Below are 20,503 nucleotides of genomic sequence, written 5' to 3'. Positions count from 1 at the left end.
TTCGCAAAGTTCACTGAGTACACAAGCGTGCAGAAATCCGAAGTCGATCTGAAACAAAAACAACTAGAAGTAGAGGAGATTAAGGCAAAAGCTGCCTTGTCCAAATCTGAAGCTAAGAATCGACGCTTGAAATTGAAGGAGTACGAAATCTTGAACAAAGACATCTCGCAGATGACAGAGGAACAATTTATCATACATGAATGTATATGTTAGGATATTAGGTCGAGATGAAATATCCAAACAATTTACCCAAAGTTCATTTTCCAGTATTATTGTATTTCCGAGTGATTGTAATTTTTAATAATTGTATTATTCATTTTGATTAATATGATTTTCAATTATTATCACTTTGCAAAATTTTCATTGTAAGATAGCCGTTGCAAAGTAGCCGTTGGAACATCTAGAAAATGATATAAATATTGTAAAACATTTGTATTTAATACGAAAAAACTTTAAAATGATTGAGTGGACTGTGGGATCCATAAATAATGAGTATTAATGTTAAAAGGAATGTGTGTGAAAGATATATGTTTTTATACTAAGTATGTGGCAATGGGCCCACGATTTTTGATGAGTTAGTGGGCGTTATAACAACCCACCATTTTGGATGCCCTTAGGTAGCAGTTAATAAGTTACTACGTGAGCTATGCAATCTCTAAATCACAAAACAGTCTGTATAAGAAGTTGACAAGGATTAATCAAAAAGCTTACTCTAGATTGAAGATGAAAAGAACAATTGTCGCACTCGGTAAATGGGAGAAGTGAATTTCTCTGGAGCTGGAGGATAGTGGGACAGTTGAGGGATTTTGTTTTTATTTTGTGCTTGAAAAGTTCACCAAATACCTGGAAGAATTTAAAGATTTAAGGCCACCAATCTACTCAAGAACGTTATGAAGAGGAGAAGATGATTATCCACCTGCAAAACAGAAATGAGAGTTCTTTGGTAAACATTTACGCTTATGATCTCATTGGTCATGGGCTCAAGTTGTCTTGGAGGAGCGTTGTAAATCCAACCTCGATTCTACATTTTTGTTTTGGCTGGTAAAAATTTATTTTCATGGATGGTAAGTTCTTCTGAACGAAGCACTGGGAATTGGGTGGAAATCAGATTTCTGTAATAAGAGGGTATAGATCGAATATTCATCCATTGTGCTCGACAATAAATGACCGACCAACCCGAAATGTGAAAGAATGAGCATGAATATATGAACTTCCAATACCTACTTTCATAACTCCTCTTTTCTACTTCCCTGTTTTGCAACTGTATTTCGGTGCTTCTGAATGAAATCTACCATATCATCTTTGGTCCTATCTCCATCATACTGCACCACATTTCCACTAGATGATATGAAATATAATGTCGGATAACCTTTCACATCAAAGGTCTCACGTGGAATATCATTTGCAGTAGCATCCTATAAAATACCAAAGAAAATAATTGTCAAGAACGACAAGGAAACTTCATGTGTCAGGAAAAGCAAAACAGAAGAAAAGTCATAATCTTTCACCGAACAAGAAAAGTGCAAGTGCAGAGAGACATGAAAATTGTCCACATCGGCTATAAGATAGATTTGTTGGCATTATATGCTGATAGATCTTGCTATGCTAATCACTATGGCCTTTGCATTTCATCACCCGGAACAATGCCATTTAAAAGTCAAGTGAAAGGAGACATTTGTAAAACTATTTTCTACGCGATGAGATTGAACTGAGCTTATGAGATTGAACTGAGAATGTGAAATTAAGTGGTATGGGTGAGTCAATCTTACAATTTTTGCAATTATAACATCTGGATCATTTTCAAATGATACAGCAACTTCATCCAAGATGGGAGCCAACTTTTTGCAGTGTCCACACCATGGTGCATAAAACTCTAACAGAACTGCACAACAAATTTTGCCCATATGTGAGGGTATAGTGCAACAACATGAAGACACTAAAACGAAATAACTTAAATTGAAAATTTCTTTCTTGTCAAGGAAGTCATGAAACTTGATCGGGATGCAACCCAAACATGTGCAACCACAAAAATTTCATGCTGAGGTATATCAAAATAATGGAGAGAGAGAGAAACCAAAAATTTCTAATCAAATTAAAGCATGAATAATAGTGAGATAATAGCATTCTAAGAAAGAGAAAAATAAAAGCACAATGCAAATTACGATTTCAATTTTACACAGGTCAAAAAAATAAATAAAAGTTTTTTATAAAATGGTGCAACAAGTTACAGAATTAGAATCGATTAAACTATTTTAAATGTTAGCCCCACATGAATAGAAATTTCAAGCAGAAGAAAATGTAAAAAAGAACGTGAACGATGACTCACCACTCTTTCCAGAACTTAAGACCATGTCCTGCAGACTGTCAGCCACCACCACCTTAACAGGTTCATCGTTTGTATTAGGAACAGGCTCTGACTTCTTGTATGGTTGCACAATGCCGTCCTTCATATGTTATTATTAAGATGTTAGTTACTGTAGAGATCCAGTGAGAAAACAGCACATATTGGAGAAGAAAAACATTTAACATTCTTAGGGCATGTTTAGTATGTGGGGCAAGGTGGGATTGTGGGATAATTGAAGTTTTATCATCATAAAATCAAGAGACGGAAGGTGAAACGAAGATAAAGCTGAATAGAAGGTGATATAAATGAAGAAACCAGTACCTCAAAGTCCTTTACCCATGATTCAATGTGGTTGGGCTCAACATTTGGCTTGATATATTTCTCTCCATCTGTCTTCTGGATAATGATGAGGGGAACCTGATCTTCCTTGATCCCAAAACACTGTTCATTTCAGGCAGCGACAGCAAGTTAACAACGATATTCAGTACGCTCAACAACAAGGTACCGATATATACTACCTGAAAGGCACCTTGGCTAGCTTCAAGATCACCCATTAGAAAACTTAAACCTTCGCCCTTATAGTGCAGAGCCACATTACGATACTTAGATTCAAAAGCATCAAACTGCCCGTTGCTGAAGTTGAGAAACAACATTGCCTGCCAAACAAAAAGGCTTTTATCCAGTAACTGGCCTTGGAAAACAATGAAAAAAACTATGACATATTCCATCTGTAGGTGACAAAAAGAAGGTGCTGAAGTAGAGAAAAACACTTATTGTCAACCAAAAGTTTTTCATCAAGCAACTGGTCAAAGGCAATGCAAGTTTCGAATCTGTAAATGGATTGTTTATTTACATAACAAGACTGTCAGTTACCAATATACTTTCAGAAAGAAAAAGTAAAAGCAGCTCACCTTCGCATTGGGGCTGTTGAAGTATTTAATAACAAAAGGATGGTGCTTCGGATCTTTGTCAAAGAGAGTTACAGTAGGAATACTTGTTTCTTCAACAAATTTCACTAAAGCATCCACATCAAATTCCTGCAAGCAAGAATGTCAGTTACCAGGTTAGGCTTACAATAAAAAAATTTCTGAAGAGAACAAAACAGATATAATTTTCAAAGAAGGTATTGTAACATGAGACCTCATAACTGTTGTACCTGGAAATTGATGACAAGTTCATCAAAAGGCTTAAACAACCTAACAAAAGGCCCTCCAGAGGATGTATCTCCATGTGGGAGAAGTTTGACATCCATCGTATGACCGAATTCACAGTCATCACGCAATCTGTCAGCTAAAGATTGTAAAATTCTCAAAACTTTCCCCAGATAATTCTGGGAACACTCCAACCTATACATTTCAAGAGAGTGTGGTCAACCTAACCTGGCATACTAGAAGTTCATGAAGCACTAACACAGATTTATGAGAAAGTAAGAGCGAACTTACAACAAGAATCTTATTGTTTTCAATTATAGAAGTAACTTCTTCAGGTGATTTAAGTTCAACTGAAGCAGGACCTGCTTTGCTTTTCCAGATAACTGACTATGCCATCAGCATCCCGGGGTCCTTTGTATTCTTGAACAACACTACCACCATATCTCAGTATTTTTAGAGTGGGGAAACCTCGAATCTCGTACTCATTAGCTAGGGGTTTATCATTCTGATCATTAGCATCTACTTTTGCCAAGACAACTTGAGGATCTGTCTTACTCAAAATAGATGCAGCCTTTTCATACTGAAATTCATAGAAGATACTTAGAACAGATCAAAAGAATTCTCCAGATATTTCCAAAAAGAATGTATAGCAAATTCCATTTAGAAAAACAATAACAGTACCTCTGGAGCAAGTTTCTTACAGTGACCACACCTTTCATAACATATTAACATTAAAACAGGCTTGTACTAATGGATGAGAAAATCTTATATATTCAGTTGTTAAGGAAATAAAAACAGTAACTTATTTGCGAAAAAATATCCATAAGAGTAACAGCAGTTCAGTTTTTTTTTCGCCTAAAGTGTAGCGTAGAATCATTGTATTATATCACATAATAAATTGGAGTCAGAAAGAGAAAGAATACTTACACTGATAGCATGATTCAAATAAAACTGAAAGGTAATAAATGTTCATCATTTGGGAGACATTTTAAATGAAGATATTTAAAATAGGAAAAAGACTTCAGATCATAATGCCAAAGACAGTTTACTTAAAAATGCACTTTTTTCAGTTTTACGGATCCTTTCATATATGCCCTTTTTTCGTTTATAGATCGTCATTTATACTTTAGTTTCAATTTCTCAGCATAAGAAAGATTCTCCACATCAACAAAGCAACAGAATATCCTCGTTTTTAGATACAAAGCTTGACACTTTGAACCTAAAAAAATCAAAACCCACAAATAAAAGGAAGCAGCAACTGGAAAAAATACACAAGCACACATAAAAACAATACCCCAAAAAAGCCATTTAACAAAACAAGAAGTAGACAACCAAATGCCCACCCAAAACCTCGGTAAAAAGCACAATAAAAAAAACAAATCCAAGCAGATAAACACATAAATTATAGTTCAAAAAAGGAAACTAATAATCGAAACAAAAGAGTTACCAAGGGGCATAGAATTCAACGACGGTGAACTTGTGTTTGGCGATGAAATCAGTGAAATTGGAGTGGTCCAAAGTCACCACGAATTCTCTAGATTCGGATTCGTCCACGTAACTACTCTCCATAGCTGAAAAGTAATCGAAGCGGGATCCGGCTAGGATTACAAAGGCTAGGAATACGCACATGGAAATCTTGAAGATCGCCATTGTTATATGAGATTATCGTGTCGCTTGGCGCGGGTTATATAGAGTTTGGTCCTAGGTGGCGTTAGCGACACATTTGTTATTGACACGCTATTCATTTAACATGGATAATTGAGGAAAATTATAATTTTTTAGGGTTTTTTTTACCCCCAAAACCGATGTGAAATATTAAAAAAAAGGTATTATTTTCTTATGAAAATTAAATAAATATTCTAGATATCACTATTTTATAAAAATTACACGAACATCTTATGCAACATTTGGGATATTGCGATCTGAAATATGTTGATGATATATCGTAGAATATTGATCAAAATTATTAACGATTAAAAAGAAAACTTAATTTTCTAAAACTCATATTTCATGTCAGCTACATTAATTCAGATATTATCTATACTAACCAAATGATGTAAGATCTAGCTGAATGACACGGATACAGCAACCGACAATGTCAAGTTCACATAGATAATATTCGAACTAGTCTAGCCGACCTAAAATATGACTTGTAACAAATTGAGTTATATTTCTATTGTCTTGACTATAAGTCATTTTGATCTTTAGTCTATGAGATATTATCAAAATGTAACGCCATCAGTTCACGTAAACCGCATGCATGAAAATTATTAATTGCTAAAATATTTTAATTAAATGATTTTGGATGCATGAATGATATATTTTGAGTGAATAAATGATTAATTGTGTAATTTTGTTTGATTTCATGATATAAAGTTTTTCAGACGAAATTCCATGGTTGGTCGGAATTGAGAACCGAACACGATTACGGTGTTAAAAATTTAAAAGCTAAATTTTTATTTTTAGTTGAGAAAATATTTAAATATTTTAAGAATTATTGCATTTTTAAAGTCAAATTTAAATTAATTAGAGGGAGAAAAGAAATTTATGTATTTCATAAGGGGATTTTTGGAAATATGTATTTTAGAACTTTTTTAATTTAAGCCTAATGATTTTATTAATCTTATTTAGCTTAATTTATTAATTAAAAATTAAGGTTGATTAATCTCATCAATTAAGTGATTAAAGAAACCTTTTGTTATTTATTTTTTTTAAAAAGAAGATAATAAATAAATAAGAGTTCTAGTCCTACACACACACCTAAACACCTACACACACATGAAACACACACAAACAAATTCACGTAAACTAAAAGTGAAAAACAAACGGCCAAAACTATGAGAATTGTCAAGGAAGAAGATTTCGATTTTTTTCTCCTTCGTTCTTCGACTTTATTCCTCGTTCTTTCTTCCAACAACAATCACTTGACTCTCTTGCATACAAGGTGGGTTTTTGGTGGGGTTTTGACAAGAGAAAGGGTAGGAAATAAAAATAGAAATTGTCATTCGTTCGTCACCGACGTTCCACCGCTACGGTATTTGTATTTCGAGTGTTTTAAACGTAAAGGCACGTTTCTAAACCTTCTTTTTGCACCATTAAAATCATATTATGTGTGTTTAATCATGTTTGCATTAAAAATATGAAACTATCTTTTTATTTTCGTTTTTATGGCTTGTACATCTTAAAACTTTGATTTTCATGCATTGAAACTCATGTTTATGATGCACAAAGGGGCTTCCATGATAGGGATATGGGAAGGAGCGATTTTTCAACATAATTAAGGGTCCATAGATGCATGTTTAAGGGCAGGACAATAGGGATGCAGGAGCTGAACGAAAATTGGGTTTTTAGGAACTAGGATTTGCGTTTTTGGTCCTAGGAAGAAGCAGGCTGTTGGCCTGCTATACGGACATGTTCATGGGTCCTAATAGGGTCTAGTCATAGTCCTACATGGGATGTGCAAGGGTAGGAAAGTGAGGATAAAGGTTGCATATCGCTTTGGATCTATTAAGGCTTGTAGGGGCGTGGGTTTAAGGTTGGAAGTGCTAGGGCTGTAGAGGCTAGTCCAGTAAAGTTCTAAGGGTTCACTCTAGGTCCTAGGATGGGTACATAGGGTCTGGACATGATGGTTAAGGGCTACGCTCGATGGATTGAAAGTTGGCTTGGGCTAGGGTTGATCAATTGTGCAGAAAATTCAATAGGCATTCTAAGATATTTCGAAGGTCTTAAATGGTTTGATTTGGGTTCCATAAGGTATGGTTAGTTGTTAATAAGCTATGGTTCAAGTTTGGTAAAATTTGGTTAAGTTTTGAGTCGATTCGAGTTAAAACCGGGGCGTACGGTTAGCTTTTTAAATGAATGGAGAAATTAGTTGAGGATCTTAATTTTACGTCTAAGAAATTTTTATGGGTGTATTTTATGATGTCGCGTTAAGTTTAAGGTTAAAAAGTTTGCGTTTAAAAGTTGAGAAGAAAATATTAAGTTTTGAATTTATTCGGATTAAAAACGCTTCATGGTTTAGTCATTAAGTTATTAAATCGAAAGACTCGGGTTTACGTCTAATAAAAATATTAGAGGAAAAATTTAAGCTTATACGATGATAGGCTCGAGTCAATAAAAGTAACAAAAAGCCAAAATCGAGAATTTTTAGGTTTAGGGGCAAAACGATCATTTTACACGTGGGTAGTACAAAAAGGTTTGGCAGTGTCCCGATGAATCATAATGCATGCTAAATGATATTTTAAAACATTTATGATGAAAATATGAGATTTTATGATTTATAATAAAGCTATGCAATTTTTAGTGTTAAAATGCTATTTTTCGAATGTAGAAAGTACACGATATTTTATGATTAAAAATAAATGAAAAATATTTTGAAGGATGTGAATTGACTGTGAAAAAAAAATGATATGATATATTGTTGGGGATCGATATGGAGTTTAGAGGAGGGGGGGTGAATAAACTCGTTCCTTTTTGTACGATTTTACAAAGGGTGCTAGAATCATGTTAGAGATTATAACTTATCTTGTTCGAATGTATAACCAGCATATCACAATAATAACTGCGGAAACAATATGATGGTATGAGGTGAAAACAATAAAACAGTAAGCAATAGAACAATGGTTGTTTCTGGAGGTTCGAAGATAAAATCTTCTACGTCTACCCTTCTTCTGTTTCCAGAATGTATCACTAAAAGACTTTGGTTATTACAGTACAATACTTGTACACACCCACTTCAGTAGGGCTTATTCTTTGCCTACTGAAACTCTTAGTATCTCAACACGATGTAAAATATTACAACAAAGTTCTGGAAAAGACTCTTTTCTAGATTACAAACTCTTCTCAATAATATGCAGTAAAGTATTTAGCTTGAAGAGATTATGAAACAGTACTAGCACAATATGATTTCAAAAGATCGGATGTTTAGAATAAAGTGTGTGCTGCTTTTCTGTATGTTGAGCTTGAAGATAAGTAGTAGTTGATGATAGCTCAAACTCACGTTGGAATAATCGTTGCGTTGATAATGATGATAACATTGTATTCTTTATAGGATTGACCTCTACATATATAGAAAACTTGAGTCCAACGTCTATAATAAAAAACAGCTTCTGAGGCTCTTGAGTAAAATCAGCTTTAATACCTAAAAAGGGTCCTGCAGAAAGCTTCAGAGTAATCAGTCTTGTTTCATACCAAAACTAGTAAAGAGCGTTAAATTTCTTTGTACAACATTAATGATGAAATTAATGATAGTACTAGGTAAAGTAACGGTAACATTTAAGACTGTAACGATCAAGTAAAAGACGATAAGTTACTTCTACTTAAGCTAAGTTCTGCTTTTAAAGCTATGTTTTGCTTCTGGTTTTCTAAGTCGAGTTATGCTTTTTGTTAAAGCGATATGAGGGCTTATGCTTTGTTATTGACTTCTGATTATCTATAACGGTCTACTGGTTTTGACTCTTATCACCACAATTAAATTAAGTATAAAATATATGATTTTTAGGAATATCGTGAGGGAGAAGGTCCCAGAGAGAGCCCGTTTACGGGACAAGGTCTCAGAGGGAGCCCAACGATCGTATTTCCACTTTACGTCGGTGCCTAGTGCTCGTCCACATGCGCAATGGTGAACTAAGACTGATCTGTCCATCAGAGGATACAACTAGTCACTTTCAAGGATCAAACTTCACCCAAAATGATAAATAATTGAAATCTTTACAATTTGACGATTTATGATTAAATTATGCTTACAAATTTATGCTAGCTTATTTTGAATAAAAGTATGATTTTAATGGATGTGTTTGTATATGTATTATTTGTTACTCATGTTTAGAACGTGTTGAGTTATTAGACTCACTAGGTTTGAATGTTGCGGGTGATGATGAGATTGAGGGAGACGATGACGCTTGAATGGATCGAGTCCGACAGTACACTCCCGAGGGACATTATTTTCCGCATTAACTTGATAGTTAAAGTTTTAAAGATTTTTTTAGTGATTTAATTAGAGATTTTCCTACTTTATTTTGAGGTTATTTTGATCTTATTAAAGTTCGATGTGGGGTTTTTGGTTAATTAACGAATTAGGGATTTTTATTCACTTGAGATTTCAAATGTTAAATTATTTTGGATGACGTAAATGTTATTTTAAATATGAATTTCGAATTTTATGTTTCAAAAAAAATTTGATAAGATTTTAAAAGTTAAAAGTAGTGGACGTTTCACAAAATACTTCAGCTCGCCAAATTTTTTAGTGTTGCAGGGGATGCTCATTCAATTTTTATAAAAAGGTTAATTGTTACGTCTACTAGTTTTAAAAATGCGGAAATTTTTTTTATATATAAAGCTCGCATTTTCGAAATAACATTTAAAATAGTCGTAATAATTTGACAGTAAAAATAGCGCATTTAAAATAACCAAACATCCAAAATCGTACGTGACATAAACATATAAAAATCTTAAAAATCATCAACGTATTAAAATATTCATTTCTTCTCAAATCTCATAAATCATAATGCAGAAAACATGTGGTCCTCGGGTCGTGTCACCCCACCAAGTCTGCCTACACAGAGTTCGGCACCTCCAGTCTCTTCAGCATTTAGCTCACCTGCATCACACACGCCTAGTGAGTCTAAAGACTCAACACGTCTGTACTAGGAATAACAAGTACATATACATAGCACACAGCAGTGAAAAATATCATACTCAACATATCTTTAATGAACTTACAAGCATAATGTAAACGTGTAGTGTAAAATCATATCGTGTCAAAGCATGTCATCTCATGTCATCACATACGTAAACGTGTCGTGTAAAATCATATCGTATTAAAGCATGTCATCTCATGTCATCATATACGTATACATTTTTTTTTAATTGAATTCAGTTCATTAATTATGACTTTCATATCACCTCTATCGTATCAGCTCTATCGATGGATCCATCTATAAAACCGTGGTACCCGGCGGCGAGAACATCAGCGACAGCATTACCCGTCCGCTGAGCCTTGGCCTCAGCTCATCATATCTCATGTATACATATACATCGTCAGTCACAACCAACTCTCATCCTTCAAAAACATCATCATATATTCATCACTTAATAAAAACATGCATATACATAATTTTTCCTTTAAACTAAGCATGCAACATATTTATCGTAATTGAGTAAAAATCCTAAACGTGATGCGTGAATATTTAAAATATCATGAATTTGTGCTCAGGGCGCTGTCTTGACCAAAATCTCACCCTTGTGCAAAATAACAATTTTGCACCTGGAAACCCAAAAATTATTGTTTTGCCCCTAGACGTAAAATTTCACGTTTTTGACATTTTCTTAATTCCATTGACTCTAACATGTCCCAAATAATTATATAAGCCTACATGAATTTTTTCATATTTTTATTTGGTTTAAATCAGTGACTTTTAAATTAATCTTTAAATATAACATATTAATGCGTTTTAATCCCGAATTAAACCAAACCTTAGCATAAAATTCCAAAATTAAAAACTTAGACTTCTAATAATTATTTAAGCTTAAATATAAATTTTCATAATTTTATTAAGCTTAAAACTAGGTGTTTCAATTAATTCTTTAATTAACGTTTCGTGCGGCGATTAAATCCCGGATAAATCTAAAACTCATTATTTTGATCCGAAGCTTACTAAACTCCTAAAAATGTCCCAAAACATATTTAAAATAATTCCTAGATATAAACTTGATCTCATTTCATAACTTAAACAAATTGTTTTAAAACTTGGACAGAAGTCCCGGTTTTAACCGGAATCGAACCGAAACTTAACCAAAACTTTTCCAACTTTTTACCATACCTTAAAAACACTGTAATGCTCCTAATATTATAATATCAGAACCAAAAACCATCGGCTGATATTCCAGGAAAAGAACAAAACTCTCGGCCCTACCCTTTGTATAAACATCTTCCTAACGTGGCCCCAATTCTTAATTATTTCGGTCCCAGTTTCTTCAGCACCTAACCGACCCTTATGGCTCACCATTAGGACCCTAATGAACCTTCTAAACTAAGCCCAACCGAAACGAAAAGCTGCTGCACAAGCCATACGCAGAACCGATAGAAGCTAGCACCTTCCTCTCGATCAAGCTCTACCTCCCAAGACCGAGCTTCTCCCTCAACCAAGCACCAATGGCTCACTTCTAACCTCTTACCAGACTTTACAAGGACTGAGACATAGCTTGGTTCCAGCCCATGCACGACCGAACCCTTCCTAACACCCCCGATCGGCCCTCAAGAATTCACACCTAGATCGATCTAGCTTAATATCCAGCTTATACACCTCTTCTTCCTCGATGATTACAGACCGACAGCGTCCCCAAACCAGCAGCCCTTTTCTCACAGATTCAGAAAAATCTTGAGCAACAATTATAGGATGCAAGAAAGCACATGAAAACCAAAGAACTTTCATGCACAAGCTTATATCTAAAAGTTTCATGCATGAGCACAATCATCATCGTATAAAACATGTATGATGCATAAAAAATGATATATACAAAGCGTGCCTTAGATGTTATAGAAGCGAGGAGATCGAAGAACGAGCACCGGGAGAATTATCCGTTGCAAGAATTGAAGTGGCCGAGAGTTACATCCATGGAGATGCTGAAAACCCACATGAAATGCTGAAGGAGAGAGAGGTGTCGGTTGATATAGAATAATTGGTGTAGGGTTGGTTTATGTTTAGTTTAAGTGTAGTTTATGTTAATTAAATTTTACGCTAATGGGTCTCAATTAAAATAAAAAGGGTTTTAAGTCAATAAGATTAAAAGTAGGCTCATTAAATCCAAACACACTCCCGAAAAATATTTTGTGTTGGAAAGTTTTTGAAAATATTAGTCGAACCCTCAAAAAGTCTCTCGATTCGATAAATTTTGCGTACCGTTAAAAATTAAAATCATGGGGGTAAAATACCCCAAATATCTTACTTTTGAAAAATACACTTAAAAATACCTTATATTAATTAATAAAAATTAATCATGTAATTAAAATAATTTTCTTGAAAAATTTTCGGTCTCCGCTCCTCGTTCGTGCGCGAAATGAAACTTAAAAATCACAGTGCATGAACTTTTAAAATTTCATGAATTAAATTTCATCATGCAATAATAATGCATAAAAATAATTAAACATAATTTAATAAAATAAACATACATTTTATTTTTTAAAAGAATTTAATAAAATACAAAAGAAATTTAATAATTTGCATGCATATGATTACGTGAACTTTCCGATTTTCGGGACGTTACATTAATTGTTTAGAATGTCTATTTAATTTTGACATGAGAGAAGTGTGCATTTTTTATATTTTACGGGAGGTTTGGAGCAAATACTTATTTTTTTTTCTCGAAGCTTTTATGTTGTTTTTTTTTTTTTTGGTATGTTAATGGTGTATTTATATTTTTAGTTTAGTAATTTTCGTGTTTTTACATTTTTTTGTCATGTTAATGAAGAATCTTTTTTTTTTTTTTTGTATTTTCTTACCAGACTCTGTCGTGTTGCTGGAAATTGCTCATGTGACGAACGTGGATGCTGACATAAATTTTTAGAAGGAAACTTGTATATGTGTCGTGTTTTTTAGAATATTATTTGGAAGAAAACACAACGAAATCCAGTCAAAAAATGGTCAAAATAGAAAAAAAAAACATGCAAGTTACATTAATAAAATAAAATTCACCTCTAACTTGGTGAAAAATGGAAAAAAATCATATTATTGTCAAAATTGATAGAGTAAGTGAGCGCTAGGTCAATTGTTCCCCCTACCAACACCTTTTTCTGACGAGCTTGTCACACATGATTTGCGTAGTGTGGTTTACGTGGATAACTTGGTTTGGAGGCAATTGCGTTAGTCTCTAGGGGTTTAACCAGTACGCACTGAAGGGTAGCGACTACAGGTTCCCACGTCATAAAAAATACATATGTACTTTTAACAGGACAAAAAAAAAAAACCCCTTGCAAGTTATGGGAGATGAAAATTAATTTTAACATAACCAAAACTAGAAAATGTAAAAATTATAGAACAAAAAAAGTATTGTGGGGACCCGAACTTAATTCAGTTATTAATCACTTTCTGGGAATAATTAATCAATTAAAATAAACAGGGTCTAAATTTTTTTTTAAAATACGAGAGTACGCAGCATATGAAATAAGTTCTATCTCATTTGCAAGATCACTATTCAGATCTAAGTACAAGTCCTGTACAATCATAAATCATAATAACTACTGTTTCTTCACTACATCTCAGGGGATATAACAGATATACTCCTAAGTCCGGATCTCCACGCTAACTGTCTTCTCTCATCCTCTTCTTGACGCTGAACCTAGTCCCACCTGTTGTCATGCACACATACAAAACAAGACAACAGCCGGATAACTCCGGTGAGAATAAATCCCAGTATAAACAATGTAAACATGCAATCATATAAAAACATATACAAAAGCATATAACAAATATCATTCACATGCAGCCAATCAACAAGCATGTATGATATCAAAACTGTAAATCAGACTTGACTCAAACAACGCGTCGTCTCAGACTCGACTCATTCCTAATCTAGGGATCCCGATTTTAAATATTGAGAATTATATCGAATCTCAGTCGATAGGAATGACTCAATCCTAAACGGCATCGATATAATTCCTATATCCAGTATCTGGGCGAAACAGCCACAGAATTGACGAATCAGTCAAGGATTAAGCGAATCAGCCAATAATTAGACGAATCAGTCAGGGACTAGGCGAATCAGCCGATAGTCAGACGAATCAGCCGGTAACTTGGCGAATCAGCCGATAGTCAGACGAATCAGCCGGTAACTTGGCGAATCAGCCAATGACTAGCGAATCAGCAGTCAATACATGCATACAGTAATTAGGCGAATCAGCCGATGACTAGCGAATCAGTAGTCAATACATGCAGTGGCTATAAATCAATAGACTACAAACATCAATCTCATCAATTACAAATATCAATGTAATAAACTAAGTATGTGATATAGGAAAAACTCGAGTCAAACCTCACTCGAGTTGTGCAATCCCAACTCAACATTAATTTATACCTTTCTTTCTGATACTCTGACTCTGTCGAAGTCTCGAACTCAAAGCCTGTCAATACTCAATCTGACAATAACAATATTGAGGGTACGACATCAATACACCACTCAATCAATACTGGATATAATCAGAATTCAATCAAATTCTGTTTCAACAATATAACATCATGATTTAAATATATCTAGCACTACCATCTCAGTCAGATATCAATCTCAACACCTCATAATCGATAACAATTCAATTCTGATATCAAATCGACTCCAAAACTACTCCGAAAATCATAACAATTCCATATGGTATCTGTTCTCCAGTCCGGTTTCGATTATACGATGTCTAACATGACAAGAACATCATATATGAATCATATCAGATTCCGACAATACCATAATTTCAAATCATATTAAAACGTAGCAAAACTTACGTCCAGTTGTAGCCTACGTCGATAGGAACTCAATACCGAAGTCGGATTCAAAATCGGATAGACGGATTTCTCACAAAAGGCAAAAGGGTTGAAAATCCTTTTTCAGAAACCTTTTTCTCGATTATTTTCTTCTGAAGGGGGAAGGATTCGTGTATATATATATATACATCCACGCACATGCAAGAGGACGAGTGGCTCATTCCGCCTATTACACGTCTCGCGCATATGCGCGACATCAACCGGTGCATATGCGCGAGACCTTAAGTCTCGACGCGTGTCTTCCCAACTGCTGGTGCATATGCGCGACACATTTCCGCGCATATGCGCCCAACTCTCTGGACCTCTCGCGCATGTGCGCGTATACAAGTCGCGCATGTGCGCCCAACCCTCTGGACCTCTCGCGCATGTGCGCGTATACAAGTCGCGCATGTGCGCTCAGTGTTCTGTCCCGCATCATGGGCTTCCGCACTACTCGCGCATATGCGTGCTTACTCTTCGCGCATATGCGCGAGACCTTCGGCTCTCGCATTAACAATCTTACATGCAAACTTTCAATTCGTGTCTCGATTAGCCCTTTCATAATCGTTTCGATTAAAATCAATAATCGTAATTTAACACGATATAAAATCTCGGGCATTACATGTATTATCTCCATATATGGCGCTCTAGCTTAGACTTGTTTTATACCTTCATGTTAACTTTCTATTCAATACTGAACGGACCAAACATGTGAACATCCAGCTAACAATAATTTATTTATATTATAATTATACTAATCATAATAATTTCAAATCTTTATAATATTAGAGTCGCTTGAAATTATTTGTGGTGTTTATAATTATAATTATAGTGTAGATAAGTATATAATGGACTTGTGTTTCCTTTATTTAATTTATTATTATTAATGAAAATAAATTGGAAAATTATAGATTTCAAATAACTCGATCCAAATGAAAATTGTTTAAAATTAACCCAAAATAAATTATAATTGAAAAACATATGTTTAAATAATGAATTAGAAATGAAAATTAAAAGTCACTTAGGAAACAAATTCTACGTTGAAGAAACCCAAGTTTGTACATATCATTAACATATTTTTGTATTATAAAATTCAGAATTGAGTAACAAAGAGTATAATTAGTTTAAAATAAATAATAATTTGAAGATTTCTTTATTAAAAAAATATTATAATTAAGTCGAATAATTTTAGTTAATCTCAAAGTATATTGGGTTTTTTATATAATATTTTTATATGATAATTTAAGTTGAATGAGTTTTAAACAATCTTATTAAATTTAGATAAGATAAGATTGAGACGATTCTGCATCTTAGTAATTTTTCTTATCATTATAGAGCTTTTAAATAATCAAATATTGTATAAAAATATAAATACTAATAATTGTAAAGTTTCGTAAACATAACAGATCACGATATCAAATTTTAAACTTTATTATGGGCATGCTTAAACTTTAATATTTGGGCTGTTTTAAAAATAATATTAGGAAAATATGATATACCTTTGATTAATTTATTATAAAATTTTGTAGATTGTAGGATAAATTGGAGATAAATTCTCAAACTCGAACACAAATTTATTCTAACTCTTTTTCTCCAAAAAAATTTGTTCAAACTAATTAAAATGCTAAATGGCTAAAATACCCTTATATTTTTTAATTTTAGTTGATAGATTTACCCAAGTCAGAAATGACATCAGAGTTGAGGTAAAATTATTTCAAAAATACAAAATTATTAGTAATGTAACTAAGGCATAGTTTGGTATATGAGATAAGGGAGGGATTGATAAATATTCCTCCTTATCTCATGTTTGGTACCTTTTTAAAAAGCTCATGATAATATCATGGGCCCTTGATAAATAATTTTTTAGAAGGATAAAATGTCCCTTCTATTAGGTGTGATAATTTTAATTTAATGATAAAATACACTACAAATGACTTAATTGCCCTCAATTTATAAATGATTTTTATAAATCTATGCTAGTAGGTAGAAATTAAAATCAAATAAATATTTTTATTTATTTTTATATATTATATAATATGATAATTATATAAATGAATTCGAGATAATTATATAAATATTTTATAAATATCAATAAAATTATTTGTATCACTCGACTAATCTTAAAAATTGATATTTGACTTGACTCACAAAATCAAGGGCTCAATTATCATATTATATAATATATAAAATTAGGTAAAAATAAATAAATCATGCAAGCACTATCGGCGCATGAACAGATAAAAAATATGAACTCAAGCAACAACTTTGAAATTATAAAATTTATTATGATAAGGTTAATTTTGTCATTATAATCTAATATATAAATTTAATCACTTTGACTAAAATCATATCAAACATTAAATATAGTAGTATCATACATCTTATTTATCATTAACTTATCATTATATTATATATCACATGTTTATCCTATCATGTGTACCAAACTATGCCTTAAATGTTTGAGGAGGAAGGATAATTTTCTCAAATAACATGGATCTGAACATGGGTTCGAGATTAATTATTTGCATGAATTATTATAATATTTTAGAATATTTGAAACGAGATGAATAAACAAATGTTAGATATCATGAGCAAGGTGGAACTCATCAGAGTCCAAAGATAAATTTATAATTCAGTTTAATAAGTTCCTATAAATAGTACTGAATTCCTTTAAGCTCTCTGGATATCTTAGGAAAATCCAAAAGACGGTACATAATGGCATTATGTACAACAAAAAGTGGAAAAAAATCCTTGAAAACGAGAAAAAATTCTTGTAACATTAAAGGATATTCAAATAAGAATCTAAATGATGAAACAACAAATAAGTTCTACAAAAAGGACTTCGGTAGGAATGTTACCACCATCTTTTGGTACTGAACCTTTATTACATCAAATAGGGACGACCAAGGTGATGCCAAAAAATTGAACCGAAGAAGAAAAAATGATAAATCTAATAACAAATGTCTCAGAAAAAAAATTAATTAGATGAAAACTTTAGAAAGGATTGATCTCGATGATCTCCAAGAACTTGCATAATTTTTTGCAAATCTCAAGGTCGTACATGTGAAGATGAATACAACTAGGTGAACACCTGCAGTAACCTGGTCATCCTTTCATAAACCACCAAGGGGAAGTATGTGATCTCATTATACAAATATGAGATGAGTCCAAATAGATTTTCGTGTTGGTGGATAAGCACACCCAACGGTAACCAGGTCATGGAAAAGTTAAATTCCCTTGAACCAAACACCATATGAGAAATCTGTTTTAGAACATATACATCTTATGAGGTTATGCTTAACCTTGATGTACCGCATTCAAAAACAGAGAAGATCTCATAGATGATTGAATATCAGCTATGAGAATCGCTGGAGGAACTCTTGATATCAATAGAGAGAGTTTCATTAAAATTTAATAAATGAGTCTTATGGGATTACTAAAAATTGCATGAGACATGACTTCGGTAAAAATCAAAGAGTCAATCCTAGCTGGAGAATCTCTCAGTGAGATAGCTAGAAGAATGGCTACCCTATTTAAAACACAATTTATAAGGGTACATTATTTTAAAAATCAAGACAGAGAAGATAAAAAAATATATTCAAGCTCTGTATCGCCTTAAATTACATGACATTTGTTTAGTGGATGAATATATTATGTCATTCACTAAATATAGGTAGAATTTAAATAATGGTTTTACATGATAGTATTACAAATGATTAAGGGGTATTAATACACATAATCATTTATGTTGTAAAAAAAAATGATCTTCCAATATTATTGGAAGTGAGACAAAAGGGGAAAAAAAGTTTCAGATCTCACCCTTATGCTAGAAGTTAAAGTAGTTCTTGGAAACCAAGAACATTATGGTCTAGACAAAAAGCTAGATTTTACAAATCGGCAGAGAAATGGACCATCAAGGAGTAGGATGTCATCTCAAGCATCGATCACATATCGAAGCATGAGAAGAATACCTACAAAGAAAACTTTTAGAAAATATCACATCCGATATAATGAAATTTTATTGATTGTAATTGTTGGACACGTGGAGCAAGATGTCATATTTCGATTAATTGTCCAGAAAATTATAGAAGGAGAATAAAATACTTTGATCTGACCCCGAATATTGAAAAAACAGTTTATTACCAAGATCTTGTTAAAGTATGTAAGTTTAAGGATATTGTCTCAAACGAAAGTATATATGAAGAAGAAGCCTTAATTCATGAAGAATCCGATGGAACATAGTCAGTATCTGACTGAAGATGAAGTGTTTCGATACAAAACACATGAAAATTTGTCGGGTTTCTTTATCCAGACAACAATATCTCATAACACGGTCCAAAAGATAATGAGAGAAAGCCTAGCTTACAGCGATATCAAGGATTCTCTGCAGGATAGGTCTTGATATCTTTGCAGGATTGTTAGAAACATTCTTAAGAAATCTTGGCCTAAGAACATAAAGCATTATCTAATCTATGATGTTTCGAGAAGGGAAATGGTAATCCTAATGGAACTTACGGGAAACTGAATGGAGATGCAATTAATTTCTTATGAAAAAATTAACAAGTAATTACAAAAACTCAAGATAAAAATAGCACGAACCATGTCATGGATTCATATCGGAGCAATCCAGATTATGATAAAAACTACTTTTAAAGAATGAATAAATTCACCCATTGATATTGCTATATGCGATTAAAGAATGGGTAACCTTCATGATTCAATAGTTGAACTATATCATGGATCTCTATGTAGGGAAAATTGTAGAAGTAATTTATTCAAAAATTGCTTACAACCTGGAAGATCGAGATTTCATCCAAGCTTTGATGTTGCATCAAAAATTCAAAGAAAAAAGGTTGATGAAAGTGGGTAATAGATCATATTCTATTACATATCAAATTTCATATGTTCTATCTAACATACAACATTCAGAATTTTTTATTAGAAATGATTTTATTGAAATACCATAAATATTTGAAAAAGTTGCTCACACAATTTATACAAACAAAATCGAGTTTCATTTAATACATGAAAAATATATCAAGATTCAAGACAAACCGTGTTGGAATATTATAAGTTTCAGAGTTTGACAAGTTAATCCATATGAGAACTGAAGAATCAAACTGATCGAGCAAATCGAGTAATCATAACTTATGACTTCGTTTGAACTGAACCGAAAAAACCTTATAAACTGAAGTATTCATAACTGATAGGACATCAGTTAGAACTGATAATGTCCAATTGAACTGATCGACTGATCAGTTGGCCACATCATCAGTTGAATTATCAATATATAGAATGACAGGTCGTACAGATGTAGAACAGATGAATCAGAACAGTCTGACTATCTCATACTAATGTCAGATAAAGTAACTAAACGACGATTCAACAAATATTTGTCATTAAATGCATTCAATACGATCATTGGGATCAGAAGACTATATGTAGCTGATCGAATCAGTTGAAAAAGGTTGGTGAAACACACGAAACAATCAAGCTACAATCTT

The 20,503-nt window shown here is 33.0% G+C and overlaps 1 long non-coding RNA gene and 1 pseudogene across 1 annotated transcript; both read right to left on the bottom strand.

The window, feature by feature from the left end:
• Positions 1-283: 283 nt before the first annotated feature.
• On the bottom strand, positions 284-5,211 carry LOC142523289 (protein disulfide-isomerase-like; annotated as a pseudogene).
• Positions 5,212-9,909: 4,698 nt separating this feature from the next.
• Positions 9,910-12,160, bottom strand: LOC142523012 (uncharacterized). The gene is made up of 2 exons (XR_012814571.1): positions 12,022-12,160; positions 9,910-10,093 (listed from the first exon to the last, which is right to left on the bottom strand). It is a non-coding gene; the product is annotated as an uncharacterized LOC142523012 (long non-coding RNA).
• Between the last annotated feature and the right edge of the window lie 8,343 nt (positions 12,161-20,503).

The sequence above is a fragment of the Primulina tabacum genome, chromosome 13 (genome assembly GCF_025594145.1).
Source record: "Primulina tabacum isolate GXHZ01 chromosome 13, ASM2559414v2, whole genome shotgun sequence".
NCBI classification, from domain to species: Eukaryota; Viridiplantae; Streptophyta; class Magnoliopsida; order Lamiales; family Gesneriaceae; genus Primulina; species Primulina tabacum.
This window is presented reverse-complemented; position numbering and strand designations above follow the sequence as displayed.